The sequence below is a fragment of the Macrobrachium nipponense genome, chromosome 34 (genome assembly GCF_015104395.2).
Source record: "Macrobrachium nipponense isolate FS-2020 chromosome 34, ASM1510439v2, whole genome shotgun sequence".
Classification (NCBI taxonomy): Eukaryota; Metazoa; Arthropoda; class Malacostraca; order Decapoda; family Palaemonidae; genus Macrobrachium; species Macrobrachium nipponense.
The window spans coordinates 9427510-9455344 of NC_061095.1; the positions used below are offsets into that span (position 1 = coordinate 9427510).

General features: G+C 36.6%; 1 long non-coding RNA gene across 1 annotated transcript in view; it reads left to right on the forward strand.

Annotated features, from left to right (window-relative positions):
* The window catches only part of LOC135207648 (uncharacterized), a 522810-nt gene that overhangs the window by 361331 nt on the left and 133644 nt on the right, over positions 1-27835 (forward strand). The window lies entirely within an intron of this gene.

Consider the following 27835-nt stretch of genomic DNA (forward strand, 5'->3'; position numbering starts at 1 on the left):
ATTATATATATATATATATTATATATATATATACATACATGTATGTATGTATGTATATATATGTGTGTGTAAATAAGAAAAATGTACTTATATTCAGATTTTTTTTCATCAATGACTGTAATGTAACGCGACACGGGAAAAATTCAGTCAGAAAAAATAAGTTATAAAAAAAAAAAGAAATTATTGAATGTGTGTGATATTTCGTCGATGACATCATTTGACGACGAATGAAAATAAATAAAACGTAAAACAAGTAATTAATTGTGTGTTGTGTGTATATATTTATATTTATTATATGTATCTATATATATATATATATATATTATATATATATATATATATATATATAAAGAAAACTATTGGGAGGTAAACGAAGCAAGAGAGAAACGACAGCACAGAGACAAACAAGAAAGAAGTCATATATAATTCATAGCATCGCATGTGTATAAAATTAATTAAACAATTTATTTATATACCTATTTTTAGCGGGGTCGTTTCTGCTTCGTGCAAAGTTCGTTTTTTTGCTTTGTTTAAAATAATTATGTGGGGTGTCAGTTTCCATATTCGTTGTGACGCCCCTGTATAGAAATCGGTCAATTATTGTTGTATCAAGGTAACGAATACATTTTAAACTTGACAATAAGAACCCACGAGGATCGCTTGTTTTCTCTGTATATCTTTCGCCAAGGTCAACCTGGTGCTCGATGATCTGATTATCCAGATCCGAACTTTGGGGCATGATCTAGTTGTCTCAATAAAATAGAATGTCGTTCACATATTATATCTTGCAAAAGATTTGTAGAAAATCATTCGGACAGATATTAAGCCATAATTCTTCCGTGATAGCTGGGCAAACTGTAAGCTTTGGTCATTTATAATGGGCTTCCCATGGCTTTAATAGAATTAGTTTGTGATACAAGCTTGCCTCTCTATGAGACCATTAACCTTACAACAGGCATCTGTATACCAGTACAATAACTGATTCAGAGATGTGTATACTGGTTAAGAAAAAAAAATATCTTAAATCGTGCGTCAAAGAAAATTGATCTACATGTGAAGTCATCTCAAGTATGATAACTGATGTCACTCTGTTTATGATTTTCTCGAACAGGAATGTGATAAGCCCTCCCCCCCCCCCTCCCCCCCCAAAAAAAAAAAAAAATACAAAAAATACAAAAAATTATTTAAAAATAATAATTTGTTACCTTTATCCCGTTTTGAAGAATTGACTGTTTCCTAAATATCTAGGAAACTTGTCATTGACATATTCACCGAACGGTTTTAATTTTTTTGAAAACAGTCGTTTACGAAAGATTGTAGGCGATATTGCTTTTATAGGAACGCGCGATTACTTACATCAGATCTGTGATAACGCTTTTTTTTGTGGTAAATTAGTTACGGAATCATATGTGAGCGGCACTTTTCAGAACAACTTGGGCATTCCATTGAGGAGTGAGAGATGTGTATATCTGGTGATAGAAGTTCACTCTCGACGTGGTTCGGAAGTCACGTAAAGCCGTTGGTCCCGTTGCTGAATAACCACTAGTTCCATGCAACGTAAAAACACCACACAAACAAAACTAACAAACTTGTGTTTTGAGCATCATAAACAGTATGTTTTTGAAGAAAAGCTCTAATGTAAGCTTAGATTATCAGAAGTACTGAGTGAACACACTGAGGCGATTTACATTTTCCCCCAATTAAACTTGTAATTTTTTTATGGTCAAATTCATTACGATTCGCTGGGGCTTATCACTGACCGAAACTTACCTTATCCCACTCCGTTTTGATTCTTGATGGCTAATGTTGCAAGCGATTAGATGCGTAATTTTTTCACACGCTGATAAAAACTGTTCATTATATGCTTTTTAGAAGCCCTTCGTAACTTAATATACTTCTATTTTCAGTGATCGAAAGAATTTGAAAATACGAGAAACTGGTATGTCCTTGAAAATGTCTTATAAATATCATTGCTTACAAGTCTGTACCATCTGTGTTGATTAGTTTTGCTTGTTTGGTTCTGTAATCTGAATTTTATCAGTATTTGAAAATTATTATTATTGTAGAATTAACTAGATATTTACAGTAGTTATCTTTATATTGTAATTGAACCGTTTTCTGGGGAATTGGGTATTTTCCAAACTGTGTAGGTATAATAACTTATAGAATTTGATTGAAATAACTCGGAAGGTTCGTTGATACCAAGTTAATGAGTTATATAAATGCAGTTGACATACGGTATTGTTATTTATAATGTTACTGCTGCTGACACGAACTTGGTCAAAACTGCCGATTGCTGCAAAATTACCTTAAATGCAAAATTTGGAAGTTTTATGTTTACAAGAAGCATTTACTTACTGATGAGTCAAATATGTTTCAATGTGCTTTTCATAGCGGTACATACACGGAATTTTTTTTTCACAATTTGAAATTTATGATTGTAGCATATTACTCGTTAAGATTAAAGAAACAAATCAATTAGTTAATTCAGAAGAAGCTGAATAACTGTAGTTTTGACGGATGATCGCTGTCTCTGCTGGCCTTTATTCCTATTGATCAATTTAATGGTATTACTTGGGTAACGAGTTGATTGAGGGCATGGTGTGTGTTCCAACCGTTGACCTATGGACTTCATTATAACTTACCACATACTGCATCAGAGGATATGGTTTGTAACAAGTTTTAGTCACGCTTTGTCTTTTAATTTCAAAACAAGCACTTTTATTGGGAATTCTGTTTGAGCCTTTAAAAATAATGAAGGGAACGACCCAAGTTCAAATACGTTACGTGTGTCGTACTCCCAGAATAAATAACACCCATATACGTGTAATGGAATTTAAAAGTTAATCAGAGAGATTATTTCACCTCGCTGAAAGGGAAGAATCCTGGATCCTAAGGGTTGGAGACAGCCTTTGCTTTCTGAGAATATGAAACTTACACCTTTCCCACAAGTACTGAGTTGCTTATGATTCGTCGTCGTATTTTAGTAATACTTCAGTCCCTACCATGAGGGTTTATCCACTGAGAGGTTAGAGATGTGTATTTCTGGTGATAAAAGTTCACTCTCGTGGTTCGGAAGTCACGTAAAGCCGTTGGTCCCGTTGCTGAACAACCACTGGTTCCATGCAACGTTAAAACACCATACAAACAAACAAACAAACAAACAAACATAAGGGTTTATGCACTCATGAGGATTCAGAGCCCGAATAAATATGGAGGGTTACCCGTATAATTATTTATTATAACTAAGCATTGCTAAAACTTTCAAGAAACTAGTCTTCTAATTCAAGCAGCATTAGTTCGTAACGAAGCTCAAGACCAACAGAGTAATAATATTAATAGTTATGAAGAAATTACTAAGACTGAGGCTAGTAATCGTGTAATAATATTCATTTTTACCAGTCTGCGCCTTTGGAAGCAGTAAATGCTACTCCATTTACAGGATCACAATCCGTATTCTGTTTGGATGCCACGACCTCACACTGCTTAGAGGTCTTTCATCCTTTTATTATCCCTAAGGATACCATGCAACAGTTTTCTTGCCAGTCAGGGTTTGCGAGAGGTTGTATTTAGGCTTCAGTGTGGTTTGCACATTCGTTGTACCTTTCATTACTTCTGTCAATACTTGATTATGCACAGTATATATTTCTCCTTTGATGATTTGTTTATCTTTGTTTATTCAGCATTTATCTTCTTGTTGCTCCTTGCCACGCTTCTCTTTTGACTCTTGGGCACTCATTATCAAGTATGTATTTTTCTTTTCTTGATTTGTTTATCTTTGTTTATTCAATATATATCTGCTTATTGCTCCTTGCCATGTTTATCTCTTCTCACACTTGGGCTTTCTATTCTCTGGAAATTGGCTAGCAAGTCAGAGATTTTTTTTATGGCCTATACCCATATTAATATTAAACTCATTTAGTATGATTATTTAGCATTTGTTGTTTATACATTTTCCTACTCAAAGAATCAATTTAGCCCTTGCTTTGAGTTTTTTTTTTCTTTTTTTTTTAATGTTTTGGCTGTTGCTGCTGGGACGTCATAAATCTGTCGCCAAGTTGTCAGTCTTCATCAGCGCAATCAGTAAACAAACCGCTGTTGAGGTTGTCGGTATTTGTCGTTGAATCTCATTACCTCTGAGACGTGTTAAGGAGGAAACCGGGGAAATCGTGCAAATGTTGGTGTGGGCGTCAACAGTTTAAAGCTGCTGCCAGGGTTAGGAAGTCTTTCCTACAGGTGATCATCCGTGATTTAGTAGAAAGGATGAAATGAATGACTTTTCATTTTTCAGTGAGGTTTTAGCCTTTCTTTCCATCTAGTTGGAAATTGGTCGCTTTTCTGAAATCACTCCCAGACTCGGCGCACCAACTTTCGTGTAAAAGTCATTTAGTTTACATGGAATACTGAGGTTAGTGATAAATGCAATTGATCAAGACAAGCATGATTTTAAATCACCAAATGCACGCCGATATCTGTCGAATCCAGATTCAGTTTTCTATGCAACGGTAACGTAATGTCAAGGGTGTTTACCTTAACAAACTGAAATATATAGTCTAGTCGTCATGCTTACAGATTGTATGTTTTATTTAGGCTAATAAAAATGAAAGTAAACCAGTGCGAACCAGGTGACACCTGCTTCACACACACACACACACACACACACACACACACACACACACACACACACACAAACGTATTTGTGTGTGTGTGTGTGTGGGTGAGTAGGTAAGTGTGTTTGTGTACATTTTACAGAGCTAGAAAATTACCATTTTTGTATGTATGCCAGGAAGAGAGTGCAATATAGTGATGAATGGCAGTGTATCGAAGATGTTGGACGTACTGCTGTTGAACCTTTTATTGAAGTGGTTAAAGCAGCTGGTATCGGGGAAGTTTATGGGTTAGTTTTTATTTTTTTTTTATTTGGTTGAGATCCTTTTCGTGTTTTTACTTCTGAATCACTGTTATTAAAGGAGACGGCTTAATGAAACTTATGAGCTATAACAGTATATACACACATACACACATACATAGGTACATAGATACGTATCCAATGTAGCACGAAGGAACACGTCCTTGGGGATATTCTTAATTTCACTGTAAAAAGGGGAGTGAAAAACTGGAGACTTGGAACAAGTACTTGAGTTGTTCATTCTACGTTTTCAAGTTCACACTGAATATGATATGTATACTATGTATGTGTGTGAATATTTATGTATGTGTGTAAATATTTATCACATAACCGTGGCATTTTATATACACAAACATTAAGCAATTAATGTCGTTGAATATCCAGGTAGCTCTTCTTTGGGAATATCACCGAAGGGGAATTATGAATGATGAATGTTTCGGTATCTGAGAGACTTGAACGCCCGACTTCTAGTCGATGTGCTAACGACTTGCCCAACTGTCAATGCCCGATAGTATCAGTCGACACAGCTGCTTGTTTGTGTGCGAGCGTTAATTTGTGAAAAAATATTCATATATATTTATGCGTATATTTAGATATTTATATATTGTATTAATGAGAGATTTTTTTTAGCTGTGAATTTCATTTACATTCGCATAGAATGCCCCCTTTAAAAATTTTCAAATTGTACTTTACATTTATGCATGAATTTACATATATTGGCACTCGTGCACGCATTTTTATTATAATTCGTGTGCGTATTTGAGAGAGAGAGAGAGAGAGGAATATGTGTCTTAATTTTGTTTTGAGATCGTTATTGCTCCCTGCTGTTTCATTGAGAACCTATAGGATTTTTTCGGTGTCTTTCGAACATAACGCAAAGCACTGTTAGATTTCAGCCGCACTGGGGTTGTGTTGATTCGGTGATTGAGCCCGGCGGACCTGCCCGTCCTCCTCCGAAGGGGTTTCCGCGAGAAATTGCAATTAACTGGCAAATCATTACGGAATAAGTACCTTTATCGGATAGAGGAATGCACTCGTATGCAAAGTAATCTTCTCATAGTTTCCTCATATTCTGGACCGCTTTGCTGCCCCTCCACACACCCCCCTCCCGACATTTCCCCCCCCCCCCCCCCCCCCCACCCCGCAATATCCCACCCTCATATGCCACCCCAAGGGCTACTTTACCTCCTCGCCTTCTGCGCTTCCTCTTTTTCCTTGCTCCTGCCGGCCCCCTCCCTCCCTCCCCCTTAATTCCGCCACTTAATTTCGTGCTGGACGTATAAAAGGATTCAAATCAATTTTCATAAATCACATATAAACACAAATAAAACAAAGTTTACTGCTGAGGTTCTTTTCTCATCATCATTTTATCATGACCGAGAGGCTAATCGAGACCCTCCCAATATCTTATCATTCTAGGACCATATCCTTCGGGGGCTCCCTCTCCCCCCAATCCCCCTCCCCATCCCTCCCTCCCTCCCTCCCTCCCTCCTTCCCGATCCTCCTCATCCTCCAGCTTGATGGTAATGGTGATCCTTTTACCCACCTCGTCTTCGGCTTCTTCTTCCTCCTTCCTGCGATCTCCTTCGAGGGATCCCACAAGGCACAGCGCACTCCGAGAAAGGGAAAAAATAAAAAAACAAAAGAAGAGCCTGCCTCGGTGGGGGAAAAAAGCCCATCAAGGGATATATTGACTTCAGTCTTAGCCTTTTGGGAAATACCCTGCATTCTTGTCATGTCTGGATTATGGCGAGGGAGGGTATTTGGGGACGGACGACGGGTGAGGGTTTGAAGTCTCTCTCTCTCTCTCTCTCTCTCTCTCTCTCTCTCTCTCAGTTTCGCCGTCCCCACCCCTTTCAACCTTTCTAACTAACTATAAAAGTTTAAGTACCAGACCAGGTCGGTGCGAGAGCAGGTACCTCCTTATTATGAGCCCGCGTACTTTGCAGGTAAAAAGATCCGATGGCAGCAGCAGCAGCGTCGACTTTTCACGGATGTTTTTGTCTGTTTTTCTTCCGCTTCGATCGCTTTCGTTTCCTTGGGAAGGGCGCCGAAGGAAATCGGGGGGGGCGTGTGGCGAAAGGTCTCTGCGAAGACGCGACTGCAGAGCGGAATAAAGGAGGACTGGAAACTGAAAAGTAAATTGGAAAGATGGAATAAGAGGATGGAAACAGTATAGCTCAGTTTCTCTCTCTCTCTCTCTCTCCGGTTCGCTAGCCCCTTAAACCCCTTGATTACATCGACTGATTTTTGCTGCAGTCGTCTTTACCTCATCCTCGTCCCTGCTCCCTCCCGTCCCGTCCCAACCTCCAACCTCCTCCTCCTCCTCCCCCCCCTACCCTCTAGAGGAGGTGCACGAGTCCATGCCCTCTCCCCTCTAGTACTCCTCCTCTCCCGGACTCCACCATTTTTGGCTCGTCTCCTTTGATTGGTCGAAACGTTGACAGCATTACGATAGGAAGAAAGTAAGGTAAATAAAAGCGCTTCTTTCCTTGACGAATGAGGAGGAAGAAGTGAGAAAAACAGACAGAGGACGCCTGGAACCCGTCCTTTTGTTTTTCCTTATTTATTTCTCCTTCCTCGCATTCTCCTTCTCCTCCTCCTCCTCCTCCTCCTCCTCCTCCCTTCTTCTTCTTCTTCATCTTCATCTCCCTCCGCACCGCTTCTCTCATAAGACACGAAGATGGTGGATCATTTGCATATTATGATCAGTTCTTCACCTTATCAAGCCAAAGTAGCCGTCAGAGTGGTGATGGTTAGTGGTGATAGTTGGCGTAGTGGTGATCGTTGTGACTGCGGCTCCTCTTCTCTCTTGCCTGGTGAAGATCCTCCGACTCTTGTGATTGGGACATTTTTTCTGAGGGTGAAGGGGAGGTCGCCCCTCCCCTCGCACCCCCCCCCCTCTCCACCTCCCAATTTTTCTCTTAATTGTTTCCTAATTAGTGTTGATACCAGAGGGCAGACATGCCCACAAAGGCATCGATATTATTACTTCGAGGGCACATCTCAGTTGTATGTAAACAAACACACACACACACACACAGAAAGAGAGAGAGAGAGAGAGAGATGGTTACATAAATACGTTTTCTCTAGCATATTTGAGAAGCGAAAATATAACGACTTGATTTACGAGTTAGAAAGAGAGAGGGGAAAGCAATTTCCAAAATATATACACATCTGATTATAGTTTACGTTGATTATCTCTCTCTCTCTCTCTCTCTCTCTCTCTCTCTCTCTCTCTCTCTCTCTCTCTCTCTCTCTCTTCATTATATAATATATATATATATATATATATATATATAATATATATATATATATATATATATATATATATATATATATATATATATATATATATATATATATATATATATCTATATATTATATATATATATATATATATATATATATATATATATATATTGAATGATTGAATTATGTAAAAACGGCAATAAAATCACTTTTAACACATCATATAATTCAATTGGCATTAATTTCTTTGACGTAGCCTGGATGTATCACAGTTTTGTGAATTATTTTGTCGACTACAAATCTTCTTTTTAATGTAACCCATAATTATAAATCTGTGCACCGTAATGTTGAGTACACCATATCAGTTTATCCTCCTATTGTATTTCATATTTGGCACTGAAGTCTGAATATATCTTATCCTTATGTAACAGACTGTATACAAGCACTTTATGAGAGAGAGAGAGAGAGAGAGAGAGAGAGAGAGAGAGAGAGAGAGAGAGATTTACCACCTCGCAGATTTTTTTCCTGTTCTCCGAAATTGTGAATTGTATTTAACTCACCAAATTGTATAACACATGAGAAACAATATGATTATCATAAATATATTCTGATTTTTTTTTTTTTTTTTTTTTTTTTTTTTTTAATTTGGAGCTCACAAGTGCACTTTGTTTCCCTTAGAAGTAAGCATCACATCCCAGCCGACGTAGAGAAATGATCTCAAAAGATCAGTACCAGATCTTCAAATAGATAAAATTTCCTAAGATGTTTGTGGGAGATCTTTTGAAACTTTAAAAAATCATCCCAGAGGTCACTACCAGGTTTGTAGTGACAGAGATTTTTCTTAAGTTTTCTAAATGTTTGCATGAAATCTTTTGAAGCGATGGGGGGAGGGGGGCGGTTAAACCAAAAGATCAACATCACATGTTTGGATACCCAGAGAAGTTATTCAAAAAGATTTACATGATGTCTTTCTAACAGACAGGATACCAAAAAGCAAGAAATCTTCGCAAACCTTACATAGTTATCCCAAAAGATCTGATTCAAATCATTGACGACTTTGGTAAATTATCCCGAAAGGTCAACTGGAAATCTTTGCAAACTTAGAGATCTCTGTTAAGAGGTCGGCATTGTATCTTTAGTAACAGAAATTATTGTAATATAAGAGCTGTGCAGACTTACAGAAATTATCCAGTTTGTAGCGAGATTAAAAGATGAACTATCCCAAACGTTCAGCAACAGATGTTTGAACTTTAAAGAAGAGAAATTATCCCAAAAGTTCAGGATCTCTGTTATAAAGAGAGGAAGAGAAATTATTCCAAAATTTCAGCTTCAGTGAAGATTAAAAGAAGAGAATGATACCATCAGTGCAGTATCAGTGAAAATTAAAAGTAGAAGAGAAGTGATCCCATGAGTTCAGCATCAGTGAAAATTAAAAGTAGAAGAGAAATGATCCCATGAGTTCAGCAGCAGTGAAGATTAAAAGTAGAGGAGAAATTTCAACATCAGTGAAGATTAAAAGAGGAGAAATTGTCCTAAAAGTTCAGCGTCTTTGAGATTAAAAGCAGAGAAATTATCCCAAAATTTAGCATCAGTGAAGATGAAAAGAAGAGAAATTATCTCAAAATTTCATCGTCAGAGGAGATTGAAAGAAGATAAATTATCCCAAGAGTTCAGTGAACATTAAAAGGAGATAACTTATCGTAAAAGTTCAGCATCTATTTTTCTAGGAGTTCAGACTCAGTGAAGATTAAAAGAGAAATTACCACCAAAAGTTCAGAGTCAAAGAAGATTAAAAAAAAATTATTCCAAAAGTTACGATCAGTGAAGATTAAAAGAGGAGAAATTATTGGAAAAGTTCAAGATGAAAGAAGGTTAAAAATAGAGAAATTTTCCCAAAAGTTCATAGTCAGAGAAGATTAAAAGGAGAAGAGAAATTATCTCAAGAGTTCAGCATCAGAAGACATTTGAAGATTAAAAGGGATGATTCAGAAGGTTTGCTTGAAACCTTTGCTGACTTTCAGAAACTCCTTCGAAAGGTCAACATCAGATCTTTGGAGACAGAAATTATCGCAAAGGTTAACAGGGATTCTTTGTTGAGGAAGATTCCAAAAGATGCGCATCGGAGATTTGGAGACTTGAAGAAGTTATCTCAGGAGGGTTTGAGCTAACTGATAATGAAGTTAGTCTAAAGAATTGGATATACGATCTTTGCTGAAATTCTTCCAAAACGTAACCGTCAGTAACTTTGTAGACTAGTGATAAATTATACTAATAAGGTTGCTTCCAATCCTTACCTACGTATATGACTTATCCAATTCAAGTTTTAAAATTGCTGCGTTCATTTTGTTCCCATATTTCTCCCGTTAGTTTGCCCTTGGGTGCTGGCTGTCTTTTCAAGTGGTCGGCGAACAGTATCTTCTGATATAGTCGGGCGATGTTTATTGAAAGATGACAGGTGTGTTTGGACTGGCAGTTTTCCAGGTGAATGGAATCAAAAGTGTCTTAGTACCGTTCTTTGGTTTTCGCTCAACTCTGTATTTTTTAAGCGTTCTCTCATTTTTATTTGAATTGTTTTGTTTTTTTCAGAAAGGAATTCATTGCGGAATATGAGAGTTTAGAATCCGAATGCGTTTGTAGCGTTTTATAGTTTTCATTTTTGCTGTGAATAGTATGATCCATCATAACATAAGGTGCTCCTTTTTTCATCGATATTTCTTGTTTATTATTCAGTGAACGGATTTTGTGAAATAAGCAGGCAGTCCATTTTGTAAACCTTCAATATTTTCCGTCGCCTAATTATTGTAATACATATGAAAGCGAAACCATATTTATTCATGATATGAAGAAAATTAACAAAGACAAGGAAATAATTAAGTTGTTCAGGCTACGACTTTATCAGTTCTTGCCAAATTATGTTTTGTCTGTTGCAAAGCATAATTTACGGGTGTTATTTAATCACGTGTCTTTTCCCATAGTTCACAATTCCATGATATGGATGAGATAGTTCACATTTCCATGATATGGATGAGATATGGCCTCTTCCTTCTCATGGATTGCCAGACATCTCATTGAAATTCATCTGGAAGGAAAAAAAAAAAAAAAAAAAAGAAATTCTCCAGGTTTTGTTTCGCGAACTCCGTATGTGCAGTAGGGCCACTCGAATCGTTTGGGTAAACCAGAGCTCTCTCATTTCAGCCAAGTACGGTAGAGGGAAAAACCAAAGTTGATTTTAGGTTACGCAGTGTGAAGAGAGAGAGAGAGAGAGAGAGAGAGAGAGAGAGAGAGAGAGAGAGAGAGAGAGAGACCCCCAAGTATAGTGTGTGTATAGAAGCTTGCAACACGAAGTGCAAATATGATCTATGATTCGGACCAAGTCAAGCGATCATCGCATATTGTATCGAGGGTTGGTCTTTTGACTTTGATTCTCCCCCCTTCCCATACCTCTCTCTCTCTCTCTCTCTCTCTCTCTCTCTCTCTCTCTCTCTCTCTCTCAAGCGATCATCGCATATTGTATCGAAGAGAAGATTGGTTCTTTTATCTTTAATTCCCCCCTCCATATACCTCTCCTTACCTAAACACCAATCCCCCTACCTCTCTCTCTCTCTCTCTCTCTCTCTCTCTCTCTCCCCGTTATCCCCATGTGTCTCTTACCATTCCCTTGGTCCCCTTTGGGCCCATATATGGTGAGGGAAGGCAGCCACTGGAACACTTGCTGTGCAGAGACCTAATAAATCCGTCCGTTATAATAAGCTCGCACAAATACCAAGGAGAACAGTCCTCTTCTTCCTTCATACTTCCACTTGCTTCACTTTCAAAGACAACGGACTTGGCCTTTTTTTATACATAGGTTTCGTGAGCTATCCCCTTTTTTGTTGTTTGATTTCTTGGGTGGGGGTCTTTTTTTGCACCGGGCATGTTTTTCGATTTATCTCATTATTGGGTCCGACCAACAGCGATGACGATGGTAAGGCTGCATGGAATGCTAATCTAGTTATAGCTGCGTTGTTTCTGTACTTCTGAATATTTTGTTTAAACGTCTGTCGATAAAAATCCACCAGCGGCTTTTTTGTGGGGGAGGGGCCCGGATGTTAGGAGGACTTAAGGACACCTTAATTTTGGCAGTCGAATTGAAATCTATCTAAAAATCTAATTTTGGTTCATTCTATACATTCGTTTATTTTGGCGCTTATTATTGATAAATAATGTAGTACACAAATGTATACCGAGAGCAGGCCTATAATTCTCGTCAGTGAAGATGAAAACAGTTTGGCAATTTAGAGGAAAATTTAAAATGCGAATAAAATCCACAGAAATAAGATGTGAAATGAGCACAGCGGCACGACAGACTTCTACAGACCACAGCTGTCGCCATCACTCGACTCTCTGTTGGTTCCGAAGACCATATATTTAGAGAAGAAAATATAAGTGAAGGTAAGAAAATTTTGAATGATATAGTAAAAAAAGAACAAAAAAAGTCTGTAAATTAATAATCTTTGTTAGAAATTCCGTAAGTCATCGAATGCCAGATCAAAATAAAGAAAATCACATCAAAAGTAGGCCTTCCAGTCGTAGGGCTGACTCTAATTTCATTATTCTCGTCGTCGTACATTATTCACAATTCAAATAATATGTCAGCTTGCTGATAGTGTAATAGTAGTGGTAAGATAATTTAGATATATCTATATATTAAAATATTTGAATACAGATCATATGTAGAGCTATCTAAATAACCTTATGACTAGAATTACTCTGTCATCAAGTTAGCATAGAGTAAAATAACGTATAGCACTGTAAAAAATATCATTTGAATCATCTTATAGCTAGTATCCTAGTACACATTTATGGTTTTTTTTCCTAAAAACATTAGATTTATAAAAATAGACATGCAGAAACATTCCTTTTAGTTTCGGTAATTGTTAACATTTTGGGTTTGTTTTGAGTTAATTGATAAGGTCGAGATTCCAAAGTAGGAAAACCAATATTCTATTGGTAATGGTGCCAAAGGGTAGGATTAATTTGTTGTTTTGTTTTGCTTTGTGTTTTTACATGAATTGCAGAGGAGCTATTTTACGAGTGATATTTGATTTGGTGAATGTAAAGAACAATAAAGCCAACCTAAACAAAATACTTTAATATTTACTCGAAAATGGTTTATATCTTACTCTGGGTTTACAGGCAATTTACTTTATTATCCCCAGTGAACGAGGCGATGGCGGCCTTATGCATGAGATCTTTTGAAAACGTTCACCCGAAGACTTTGAATTTGCATGTGTGGAACATCTCCCGAGATATTATTACTTTCCCCTTGATCTGAAGGGAGGGTCAAAAGAACATCTGAGCGAGGGGTGGGGTGGGAGTGGGGGTGGAGCACCTCGCAAAGAACATCTTTACTCGGCAAGAAGAGGAAGAACATCTCAAAGAAAATCTTGACTTAAGAGGAGCCTTGATTAATCCAATCCCCCTTTACGACGTCGAGTTACCTTAAGGAAAGCTGTAATGAAGATGAAAGGGACGTTTATGACTATGGTAACATGATCGTTGATTATTAACGAATTTCACTTTCCTTTTGAACCTTTTTTTCTTTCTTTTTCTTATTTTTCTTTCGTTTTTTTCAAAGGGGTAGGGGCTGGTGTGGGGGGCGATTCATCCTTGGACTCAAGAATACTCAACACTATTTTTTCTCTCCTAGCGTTCGTTGGAAGGTGTCCTCATAGCGATGAAAAGGAATTTGGATAGCATGTAAGGCACATAAAAGCACATAAAAAAACAACCGAATCATGTGATTTACTGTGGAAATCACGCGTGACTTTGAAGATTAAGTAACCCTCAACTTATTTCAGTAAACTGCAAGCAAAAAAAAAAAAAATAAATGAAACCTGACAAAAAATCCGTTTTTTTTTTTTATAATTCCTGTTGTACATGAAGGTAAGGTGTAAAAGGGTTTTATGAAAACGCTCAACGTAAAAAAGAAATGGCCATCACTCAAAAATCTCACTTTAAGAAAACGCCAAATATATTGTATACATAATTAAAATCTTGACGGGATTATTCCCAAGCATTTTGAAAGAAAGGCACCAAAGAAATTGCGGATAACGATGCGGATTTTACTGAGAAATTAATTCTCACTTATAAACAGAGTTAAGCTTGTGATAAAAGCGACGTCCAAGTTTGAACGAATAGTACCCAGGTTATCGTGAAAATAACTTTTAACTGATGGAAAGAAAGAAGTACACTGGTTGTGAAAATAGCGAATTTACTGAAAATCTAACTCGGAAAAATTGAGAAAATGGTGCCAAATTTATGGTGAAAAAGAACCCAAACTATTTAATTTAATCCATTTTCATGACATTTTTTTCTACATTTTTAAGACGAATTTATTCACTTGGCAGACATGACATACAGGATCTTGCAGAGATGAGCGACTTCTTGTTGACTCGAACGTGTTTTCCTTTTATTCCTTTTTTTCCCGTTTTTCTTCTTATATTATTTTTGTGATTAGTTTAGTTGCCACATAATTGCTGAGGTTTGATGCATCAGAATGTTGTTAAACTGTTGGTCGTTCTTTTGACAGAATTTGTTTTCCCTCTTTATGGAGTTACAAATTATGTCATATATATCCAGTGGATATCATGTACATCCGAGAGAGAGAGAGAGAGAGGAGAGAGAGAGAGAGAGAGAGAGGAGAGAGAGAGAGAGGAAAATGAACCCTCATCCTGGTGGTAGGTTCTCAACTACAAATGTTGAATGTAGCCAGCGCGATGAGGTCTGATGCAGGGGGCTTTAATATCTTCCTACAATCCACGTCATATATATCCATGATCACATGAAGCCTTATACCACATTGCCAAGGATAAGGAGTATCATTTTAAACGCTTAATCATCAAGAATATTAATCATGCAACGGGGAGAAGTCAATGCATACATATGCCCTTTTTAAAAATAACCAGCGTTGCCAACAAGACGTGGAAGAAGTCCAATCCAGGGTATGAAGCTGATGCTCCTTAGATGATGGGGGTTTGTATTATAAGTCGGCCTCTCTCCCCGCCTATACAAACTTGGATGTTTTCTCGAAGGGGGCAAGAAATGGCGATAATGACGGAATGGCAGAAGATGTACGAAGTGAGCGAAACGGCGAGAAGGACATTTTGAGTACGAAGCAAACGGCAAGAGGAGAAAATCGGGGAGGTGCCGGGGCCCGGCTTATGGTAATCGTGACGTGTATGCCCCTTACTGAAAGCTGGCAGATGATTGTGATCATGAAAATCCTTATTAAACCGCGAGTGGTAATGCTATCACAACCCCGCGAAGGATACTCGCAAGTTAGAAGGATGATGATGGCCGTCCGTTCGCTCTGCTGTTCTTTGCAGCAGCTGCAGCAGCCAGCAGAAAAACAAAATACTTTTGGGGGAAGTTTTTTCTTCGTCGTTTTTATTCAGCTATTTCTTATTCTCTGCACTCGGTTTGAAAGGAGTGTTTTTGTTGTACTTTCGCCGTCAAGTTTCATATTGTTTGTATGTAAATGAAATTTTAATTAGTTTTATATACATTATGAGTCTCAATTATTTTCATAGATGCTTTCGAGGAATGAAATGGGTCGGTATTTAGTTGGTGATGAAAATCCTCGAAAAGAGCTTTACATCAGCGTTGTTTTAATTAACGGTTGAAATGGGGATACGAGGGAACAGGTTTTGTACAAGGATGTGCACATGAGAGTGTATACTATGCTGTAGTATTAGCTAGATCATATATTTACATGCATCGTGTTTTAGTTTCATCATCCATTAGTATTTCCAACATAATAGACTCTCAGTTACGTGCACATCATGTAAAGTTGTACCTGCATTTATGTCTGTTTTCTTATTAACGAAAATGAGAATACCCCCTGATTGTTGCTTTTAGAATCGTAGTACGTTTATATAAACTCGGCATTTTTTCCGCTTCTTCTTTTTGTTTTTATGGAGGATTCGGTACGTTTTAGATCAGACCCATTGATCCCTTACTTTTGAGAGCGAAGAAATGCCAACGGAATGCAATCAGAAGTTTGATAGCGTGTTCGCATTAAAGGTGACGAGCGGGAGAACTGGCGTACCCAAAACATGAAGGTAATTTAAATTAGGGCAAAGTTGCCCGTGACCGGGCTCGAGTTCTGCAGGTGAGTCTAATGCGGGTATTATTGGCAGTTATTTTCAAGGGGTATTTGATTGCACGCTTATTATGAGCAAGAACATATTTATCTTTTAACTTACTCTTAGCCAGTATAACCTATTTATCCTTTACTTAAATCAGCAAGGTCTCATTTCCAGTGAAGAATGTGCTCTTGTTATTTTATTCCATGGAGAACGTACCCTAGTAACAACTTACATCTTGGAGAACGTGGTCATAAAATGACCCATTATCCTTTGAGAACAGACTCGAGGAATAACTTCCTTCACGCAACGAGCATGTTCAAGTAATAACTAACTTATCTCGGAAAACTGTGCTTTAGTGTATGGCATAACTTCAGTACTTGCCCAGATGATAATTTTTGAGAACACTTAGGAGCAGTAATGCTGTATCGTGTTCCATACTCAAGTCTTAAATTGTTTTCTACGTAAAACTTGCTCAGTTAATCTCGTTTTCTTCGAGAGCTTGATCGTGTAATAGGACTTGATACTGATAATGGGATGTTTATGAATGAATGATTTTCAGAAAAATGATAGTTATGTGACTACTTTTTTCGCTTTTTATAATCTTATATGCGTATCTTATTTGTACTTGATGTTGTATTTTTCTCTGTAGGCCATGTTTTTGCAAGAACAAAGTAGATTACTGTCTACTATGTATATTTCGTATGTTGTCTCTTCTTGGACAAATTTGTACTAATAGTTGTATATTTTGTCTATAAAATAATCAACTAACTAATAACTGGATAAATAACTTATCCTTGATGAGTATTTTTTTATGATAACCCATTTCCTTTGATTGATATGCTCAGTTGTTACATCCTATTTGCACTGTAAGAACAGTCCATTTATAATCAGGATCGATGGCTTGACATGAAGTCATTTATCAAAGTAGCCTTTTTACAGGCAATTAGTTTATGAATATTTGTCCTCAAATAAAAGGAAAGAGAAGACAGAATATAGAATAAAGGTTTCAATGAAAAGTTTGCGATAAAATTGGAAAGATGAATAATTCATGTTTAAAGCTAAAAATTTTAGGAGTTTTCATTTTAAATAAGTACACAACATGGTGCCTGACCCGTACCACGGATCTTTAGTTCCATTTAGCGCATAACTGTTGAACTCTCTCTCTCTCTCTCTCTCTCTCTCTCTCTCTCTCTCTCTCTCTCTCTCTCTCTCTCTCTCTCTCATCCTTAACATCGATGCTTTGAAAGTTTCGAAAGGTTGTAATGGTGTGAACAGGTCGGCATATTTTGAAAAGTTGTTTGGAACAATTTGAAATACTAGAACATTACTGTAAACTGCCTTGCACCTGTGCTAGAAATTTTTTTTCATTTGTTATTTAAACATTGATATTATACGCGTATGTGTAAATTTTTATATATAATATATATATATATCTATATATATATATATATATATATATATATATATATATATATATATATATATATATTACATATATATACTCGTATTATATATACACATGTATGTATGTACACACACACATATATATGTATATAATTTTTGCATATTGATTTTATTTCCACCTTCAGATAGGTTTTTTCTCGGGATATATGTAACTTCCTATTACTACATAGGAATGAGTGGTAATTATAAGCAAGTACAACGATGATAATAATGATAATTGTGATGATAAGGATATACACCATAATTATACCGAAGTGCGTTAACCTTCTACTCTACATCAGTAGAAGTAACTGGCACGTGGCAAATGTACTTGCAACAATGTAATCGTTGACTGAACCTGGTAGGGAATTAAAATATATATAACAGTAGGTGGTCTTTTAGAATATATTTTGCGAAACATTTAGAATATTACCTACGTTATTTTAGTTTGTAACATCCATTTATTTAATATAGAAGAGAACGCTTATGGTTTTGACTCATTTTTAATCTGGAGACACATGACAAGTTGATAACGTTGCGTTATTTACTTAGAAGATTTAAACATTGTTTGCTTCAGGGGCTGGAAATGGTTTTTCCAAAGCAAGGATTATTCAGTGTTTGGTATCATAACATAGAAATTGGTTATGAAACTTTTTCTGGTGTGTGATAATTAATTTCTTAACATGATCATTGTATAACCTTCAGGTTAGAGGATACAAAAAGTTAAAAAAAAAATTTATCTTGGTTTTCTGGTGTGTATGCTAGTAAGTCAAAGTCACAGTGATGTGATAAAACAACATTGTGAATGAGTCTGTCAGTAGAAGGTACATATTTCTAGAGCTTTAGAATTACTGTGAAGATCAGGACGGTCTTCCATTTGCCTCTTGAACTAAGTATTAGATTTTTTAAGTTGAAGCATTGTCTTGCATGAGGATACAACTGTTAGTTTAGAATTTACTCAGAGGAATCTTTCTTTGAGGTGGATTTCAACATTGCTTAGCACTTTCTTGTACATGACTCACGATCATCGGGGTGTTGGAGACTATATTCTGCTGTGTGTGATTTATCATGACCTATATTTTGGCTGAGAAACCCACGTGTGGTGGTATTCAGCATCTATTCTTTTCAATCTTAGCTTTGGGAACCCACTATCTCTCTAATGCCTGTATTCTTTATTAAATTTACCGAGGCGTCACATCGATGAAAAATCTTAGTAACGAACGATTTACCCACTTCATCATGTGTAAGATTTTTTTATTGTTTTATTTAATTATTTGTTATTTATTTTTTTCTTTTATGTGACGACTGGCATTCAGCCTCATGTTTTTGCCATCACTGGATGAGGTGGAAGAATAAATTTATGCTATCACCGTTACTCAGTATGGAGGAAGAATTAAAGGTTTGCCTGCATGACGTTTAGTCTTGTTGATTGAGCCATTACTTATCTCGATTGGAAAGTGATCTTTGTAGTTCATGACATTCTGTAAATTTAGCTGTTCCGAGTGGAAACGAGAGGAAATATCGGGGCCACCTTTACTTAGTGAAAAGTGCCTTTATCCTTTCAGACACTGAATGACGTCTGCCTCGAAATCTGCTTTCATGTTGTTTAAGCAACTATTTCCTTGTTATTTCAAATCGTTTACATATGTTCTTAACGTCAGCGCATTTTATACATTCACACAACCTTAACCATTCCGATGTGGAGAAAGTTCTCTCTCTCTCTCTCTCTCTCTCTCTCTCTCTCTTCTCTCTCTCTCTCTCTCTCTCTCTCTCCCCCAATTTAAGACCGTTATTGGTATGTCTTGTAGGACTTTTGCTATATTTTGTATTAATATGTAATTAAATTTGTCTGCGTATCTGATACTATACTCTATTTTTTTTCATCTGTCCATCCGCCTGTGGTGTTTTTGTATGGTAACACTGCGTCCCGGGCTTTAGATAGTTACGCTATGTGTAAGTTTTAGGTAAATAAAAGGATATCTGGGTGTACATTTGCAACTGAAAAGTGTTTTAATAATTTACTGTATGCGAATTACACCGTTAATATTCGAAATAGGATGTTATTATAATCGTTGAATGTAAGCTGAATGTAACTCTAAAGCCCGGGACGCAGTGTTACCATACAAAAACACCACAGGCGGGTGGACAGATGGAAAAAAACAGAGTATAGTTATTGTCATGTATTTTCAAAAGTCAACCATAAATATTTTTATTTTTAAACGATTAAGGGTATTGTTAATGTTCGTTGACCGTTGTTGTTGAGAAATGATTACACCTGACCAGTCAGATATTTCTGTGGAGATTCAGGTGGGCAGTGAGCACAGGAGATTACCATAAGACACAGACCTGATGACGCCGCATTGCACTGGTTACCCCCTACAGGAGGCGAGTGATGCATAGCTGTCCATGTCCGTGTCGTGATGTCGACTTTCTCTCTCCTATTTGTCTTCCCCGTTGCTCGTTCCTCCTCCTCCTCCTCCTCCTTCTCCTACTCCTCCTCCACCGCCTTCAACCTCCTCCTCCTCCCATGTGTATCTTTTCCGGACCTTATCTCATTCCATTGTCTCTTTTTCAATTCGGGAGAGCTCCTTTCACGTAGCAGGTCCGCCCTTTCCCTCCCCTCTCATCATCTTTCCCCGCCCTCTCCCGCCTTTCCCCGCCCGCCCCGTTGGCAAGCCCCGCCCCTATTTAGCCCGGGCGTATGACCCTGGCCTCTTAATGGGCTGTAGCCTGTCGCTCATTCTCGTAAACTCGGCTACAGTCATTGTCAAAACTTGCTTCTTTTACCTCCGGGATTCCTCGCTGCTTCTTTTACCTCCGGGATTCCTCGCCATTTTATTATAGCATATTCTCTCTCTCTCTCTCTCTCTCTCTCTCTCTCTCCTCTCTCTCTCTGTATGTATGTGTGTGTGTGTATGTGCAGAGCTCATGAATCCCATCTCCACTGAGAACCCCCCTTTTTTTTTATTGTTATAGGTCGGTGTTTTTTATGCAACTGTATGCGATGAAGGTTCTTTCTCAAGGTAGGGTTACGTAAAAGGGTAACGTAAAGGAGAGTATCAAGTCCTTGCTTGTCCATCAATAATATATGTTTGTTTCTGCACAGATACAAACCTTTTTTTCCTTTTTTTACGTAGGATTTAACAAATATATATATATATATATATATATATATATATATATATATATATATATATATATATATATATATATATATATATATAAGTGTGTGTATAAATGTGTGAATACACATTATACATACATACATACATACATATATATATATATATATATATATATATATATATCTATATATATATATATATATATATTAAAGGGGAGATATTCCAAAAGTGAGCTGAGCCGGAGCATGTCATCAGAATTCCGGGGAGTCGAGTGACACGTCCCACTCGACAATTAGGACGGAGTCACTTATTGCATATTTATATTTTCTGTTTCATTAAGAGAAAAAAAAGGGCATGGGAGGACAGATGGAGAATATCCATAAACGAACGCGACGGCGAAATTTATTCCGGTGCCCACAGGGGAGAATGGATGTGAAGTTTGCCGACAAGGGCATTAATCACGTGGAAAAGGCTACGCTTCTTGCATCAGTTTCCTTTGAGAGGTTTTGCTGCCTTTATTTGACCTTGGGTCTGTCTCTTTTTATTTAGAATTTTTCCCATGATATGTTCTACTTCCAGTGTTTTTCGGTGGCAGCAATTGACATTTGATTTTTTTTTCTGTCATTTTGGTCACTTTTCGTTGCAGGAACAGACCTCTTGTTTTTTTTTTTGTTTTTTTTTTTTTTTCTTTTTATAATTTTTATTTCCGGGTTTTAATTTTCTTTGATATCTTTCCCTGGCTCAGTTTGACTTCTCATGCTTTTTTATTTTTTATATGTATTCTACTTGGGCTCTCTTTGGCTTTTGATGCTCTTTCTCCTTTGTTTTTCTGCTTTTTTTCTTTTGACTTAGTTTTTCGGTGCTTTTTTTTACTTGTTTCTTTTCCATAGCTGTTTTTTTATTTTCATTGTTTTCCATGGTTATTACTTTACTAGGTATTTGTCACTTGGTATCTGAACGTTTTCCATACTTTATTTGATTTCCTTTCTTTCTGGCCGGTTTGAGTTTTAAATCATGTTTGATATTTTGAAGAATCGCCTTTTGGGAACCAGGCTTTCCTTTCCAGGTATTGAGGTTTTTCATAAGATTGAAAATTCCTCAGTCACGGCTAACTGTTATTGGAACTACTATGTAGATATTTCATTCATAAGTGGATTAGGCCTTTCATCAGTCGTATTTGCAACAACTTTTCATTTTGAAGGATTTTGGTATAAAATAATATACAGTTTTATACTGATAAAATGGTGTACTTGTGGGGCATGACTAGTTTCATTAGTTATATGCATTGTAAATATATTAATATCTGTCTGATTCGTGTCTCATTGCATATTTACGATGGTTATGATGATGGTGAATGCATTATAGTTGTCGAAGGAAAGAAGAAATGGTGGAAAACCAGACGGATACCTCTTTGGTTTGGTTTTAACAGTGAATATGGGGAGAAACGTATATGGTCGTAATGTAGATTGATATGTGAATAGAACCCATATTTCTCTGGTCCTCCCTCACCTTCCCCCTTCCCCCCTCCCCCTCAACCCCGGCCATCAGAGTGTGTGTATGTGGGTCGAGGTCAAGGACCTTCAGTCTCGTCCCTTGTGTAAACACCGTGCTCAAAAGCTGAAAGGGTAATCTTCTCGGACGATGCCTCTCTAAAGGGGAAAAGTCGTATAAATGAAAGAGTTAATCATTTGAAGCATGGAAGGTCATACATGAAACTTTACTTTAGAATCTGGGATTTTTTTGTGAAGCAGTCTATAGTGATAAATAAACTTGATATTCTGTTCCTATAATTCTGTTATTTTTCGATAGGAAAGGTATTTAAATCTATTTGTTTCCTTTCCAAGCCCATAGCTATTTTATTTCTTATTTACATCTCTTTGAGTATTTGTCTCCTTTTTTAAATGCCTAGATATTTAATCCCATATTTATTTTAAATGCCTACGTATTGGATCCCTTATTTAATTTCATTTATATGTCTAGGTATTTTATCCCCGATTTAATTTAAATGTCAAGGTATTAGGCCCCTTGTTAAAATGCCTAAGTATTTAATCCCTTATTTAAATGTCTAAACATTTGTTCCCTATTTGACATGTTTCGGTATCTGATTCCCTATTTTATTTAAAAGCCTAGATATTGGATCCCTAATCTGATTAAAAAATATCTAGGAATTTGATTCCTTATAATAATGTCTAGGTATGTTTCTCATTTTAAATTTCTGAGTATCTGATTCTTTATTTAAATGTTTAGGTGTTTGCTTCCTTATTTAAATCTCCTTTCATTTCATTATTTGTTTTAAAAATCTAGGGATTTATTTTTCTTTGAATGTCTTGTTGTTAGTACCATGTATTTGAATATCGGCGTTTTGTGCCTGGTGTAGGTTGGAGTTGTATTACTTTTTTTTGTTAATAATTCAGTTGTGTCGACTGACCCTTTGAAATGGCGTTTATTGTTTGTAGGGTACTGATTAAAGGGGAAAAAATGATACTTTTCCCATTTTAAGTTCACATTCCACATAAATCGTCTTGCACACTTTCTTGTAACATTTCCTTGGTTTTAGTATGATATCCAGCCACTTGTTTTCACTGACATTTAGCAGCGCAGTCATGATGGTCCTACGTTATACAGCTTGGGTTTCATACTTAGGTTTTGAGGGGGGAAAAGAAAGCTTAGATAATAATACAGATTACGGAAATTTAGAGAAGACATCGATGTAAAAATTTTCAGAAATAGACTCATTTGAGACTTGATTTCTAACCGCGTAGGTTTGTTAAGTGTTATCATTTTGATAGTGAAATGAAATATGACTGACGACTACTGTGTGAACAGTTTTCGTTTTTTTTTTCTTTTTTCATTTTTGGAAAAGTTACTTTGAAGTCGAAAAGAAGTTGTAAGAAATGACTTCTGAATTGAATACGGTGAAGTAACTTATTTACTTTCTGCTATTTCAAAATTGCCTCCAATTCACCCCGCAAGTGATAGTGACCTATTTTTTAAATATTAAATAAGTCTATAGTCATTGCTTTTTAAATTACATTATGGGTCTCAGTTAAGATATTTATACTGTATAATAATTTAGTTTCAATTACAGTCGAAAGTTAGACGCGTATCTTATCAAAATTTGTATGTTAGTTTGAAATTAATTTACGAATTTTTAAAGTGTTTTATGCAATTAGTAACTAAATTAACTGGAATTAAAAGAAAGGATTTCTTGAAGATCCTTGCCTGTGTGGGAGATCCGTTTTAAGCAGTGGAACTTTCATCTTGGAATGACTACTAGTTGGCTCCTATATTGGTGGTAAATTTTAAGGCTCACGAGAATTTTTGTAATCAAGACATATTATTTCAGGGCGTAATGAATGTCACTTCAAAACGGCATGTAGTATATATAAATTGAGTTCTGATCCTGGTATTGTCACTAAAAAATGTTGCGTTGTATTGTCATTAATATTGCAGTTGCAGTGATTAGTATGATATGGTATTGAATTCTTTTTTTACATAATAGTGTTAATGGTAAGGCATAACAAGAAGTTTTAATACATATCAGATTTTGCTCGTTCTTTAAGACAGTAATGAGAATGCAGGACTTTAAGACTATAACAGATAACCGATTAGGTACAGTGCACGTCCAAGCGAATGTAAGACCAGTGAATTATATACCAAGAATAAACAGTATAGTGTCAGAGGCCACGACCTTTTGAAAGATAAACGAGGTACACGAACGGTGCCTGGCTGGTCTTTGCAGGCCTTTTCAAATAAGGAATCTGAAGTAACTTGGATAACTGTTCCAGTTTTCCATCCCTCTTTGCCTTCATGTTCCGAAGCTGAGAAATGATGCAATAGTGAAACATCAGGAGATCTTTCATTGCCATGATGTAAGCCATATATCGCTTTGTTCAACTGTCGCAAGACTCACAAACTATGTGAGGGATTGTTAGATATATTTGCTTCTTCTTGTTTGAATTTGAAAGTCATATGTCTTTGTCTTTTAAAGAAGTCCTTTAGCTACCAGCTTGCCCTATGTGTGTGTATATATATCCTTTCATCAGTTAACGCCGAAATAACCCACATTTGTTGGACTTTACCTGCTTTGACCCTAGTCTCGAACATCGCTCTGGAGAAAATAGTAAATGCTGGTAATAAAAATCATATCCCTCTTTTTTTCTATTTATCTGGTGTGAATGTTTTTTTTTCAGTCCGTTGTATGATCGTTTGCACTGTCATCGTAGCATGTATATTGTAAATTCCTAACACTATGTACCAGTTCTCTAGGAAATGTCATAAAATTGCTAAAGACAAAACTATTTAGGATTTCATTTTTCACTGTGATACATTAGCATATATGCAGTATGTGTTTTGGGGTTTTCCAGTTAATGCTCAGATAAACACGCACACAAGCATATATATATATATATATATATATATATATATATATATAGATATATATATATATATATATCTATTATATATATATATATTCATATATATATATATATATATACATATATATACATATAATATACATATAACATATACATATTACATATATTTTAAGCTATAAATATTTGATATCGGATACTTTATATATACTTTAGGAATAACTTGCACAGAATTGGAATTGGATTTTATAAGTGCGTCTGCCCCGGCCGGATACAGTGATAAACTTAGACCTTGACTGTCAAGAGTTGGTTTCAACTATACCGTACATTTTCATGTTTTGATGAGTGAATAGTCTACGTCCACTTCTTATCATTGTATCTAAACTAGTGCCCCATGTTCAAATTCCTGCCGGAGCTGATACACTTAAGAATTGCAGTTCCCCCTGAGGGTAAGTTATTCTCTGTGTTTAATGAATTCATTACTTACTGATATTTGTGGCATAATCGCTGTGAATGTATATATAAATAAATATATATATATAATATATATCATATATATATATATATATATTATTATATATGTGTGTGTGTGTGTGTGTGTGTGTGTGTGGTGTGTGTGTGTGTGTGTTGTGTAGGTTCAGCTTTAAAGTACTGTACCCTTGAAGACGTATCCTGTTCATAGGTATGTGTTCAGTTTTGTTTATTTTTGGTTTTTATTTCGTTTAAATTTATGCATCTTAATATTCTTTGACGTTTAACAAGTATATATATTTTCTGTTTATCGTGAATGCCAAATACTGCATATAATTTCAAGATGTTTGTTTATAAATATGTGTTTGGTCTCAATTTATTTGTTTGATTTAATTTTTTAAAGAAGTTTTATATTTTTGTAACCTTGAAGGCTGTTGTTGTATACAACAATTTTTATTTTTTTATCAAACCATAAGAAAATTTTCAACTGATATAAGTATGGGTGTTGTCTGCCAACGCGGTTTAACTTCAGAATACTGAAGTACAGAAGTTTTCTCCACCACAAAGTTGTCGTTTTCGTAACTACAAGTATATTTTGTGGCCCTTTTTATCACTGCTAGTTCTGACTCAACCATTAGAGTGTTAATATGCAAGGTTACTTCCTGGCATGCAGAAATATCTAAATACATTTACATATATACATATATATATGTATGTGCTGTTAATATCGGCCAGGACTTTTTTTGTTTGATTTACTCGTAAACCAAACAGATCTCTCTCTCTCTCTCTCTCTCTCTCTCTCTCTCTCTCTCTCTCTCTCTCGTCTAGGATTTCCAAAGGGACCATATTATTTATTTCATGTGAAATATAATGATTTTAATATACTTATAGTTTTAATATTTCCGTGCCAACAGAATTGGGCGAGGTGAGATTGCTATGATCAGTTTACTTTGTAATATTTGTTTGTGTTAGTGTGAGTGTTTGTATTTGCACATATTTATTTTTGCTGGAATGTACGACGTGGGACCAGGTGATTTATTGCCGTTCATTATTTGGCGTCCTTCGTTTTCTGATTTTTTAAAATGTAATTTTTAGTGAAGTAGGAACATTTTTAGTTATTTTAGGGAGTGTTTTCTTCTAGTGATGTTATTGACTTATTTAACGCTATTGCGGATGGGTCAGAAAAGACAAAAAAAAAAATGCTGTGAATGTGAAGGAGTGCATCTTAATCAGTCGTTGGCAGGAGAAAGGAAAAGTGTTCCACGAGCGAAGAGAGTAAACGCGAGTGATAGTTCTGCGGATGATGGATGGAGTGCACAGGTCGACTGTGTTCGTGAGTGCGTTTGTGTTGCAAGGAGATGGATGTGAAGCAGAGTCAGGGATTGCCTACCTGTCAGTAATCATCCATGAAGAAGCTGAGGGAGGAGAGGGAGAGGGAGAGGGAGAAAGATTGCGAGGAGGGTGTGTAGTAAGGCCGGGCCTGCCACATTAAAGAAAGAGCGGCCGCCCAATGATCTTCCTTGGTTATAACACTGCAAGCCGGCCAACGCAATTGCCTTCTGGCCGAGTGTCGGAGGAGGAATTTTAGAAGGGCACAAATACCCCTGGAAGATTTCCTTCCTTTCCTTCCCAGGTGATGCCCATCGTGCGACCTGGTCGGCCGACCTCCAAATGTCACTCCTGGACGCGAGCTGTGCAAGGTCGTCCTCCGGGGCGAGGGCGAGGGGGGAAAAGGGTCGTCTCAAAAGTGATAAAAGTGTGCGTGGCAACCCCTTGTCTTCAACCTATAATCACGAAGGCTCAACTCCGCCTGCCACAGGCCAATAGACATCTTTCTCTCCCAGGCATCACCGGCACCATCGTCGTCATATAACCATCTGCTAGAACGATGCTGGAACGCGCCGATCTCTCTCTCTCTCTCTCTCTCTCTCTCTCTCTCTCTCTCTCTCTCTCTCTCTCTCTCACAGAACAACTGATGACTTTTAGGTAAACTATGAAATTAACTGTCTATCAATTAATAGTTTGTATAATGTTGCGAATTCATTTATATTTTTCCAGTGAAGAATCGTGCTTATCAAGTTTTTCTTTTTATGATTGAGAGCGGTAGGGCTTTATGGATTTACCAATTTT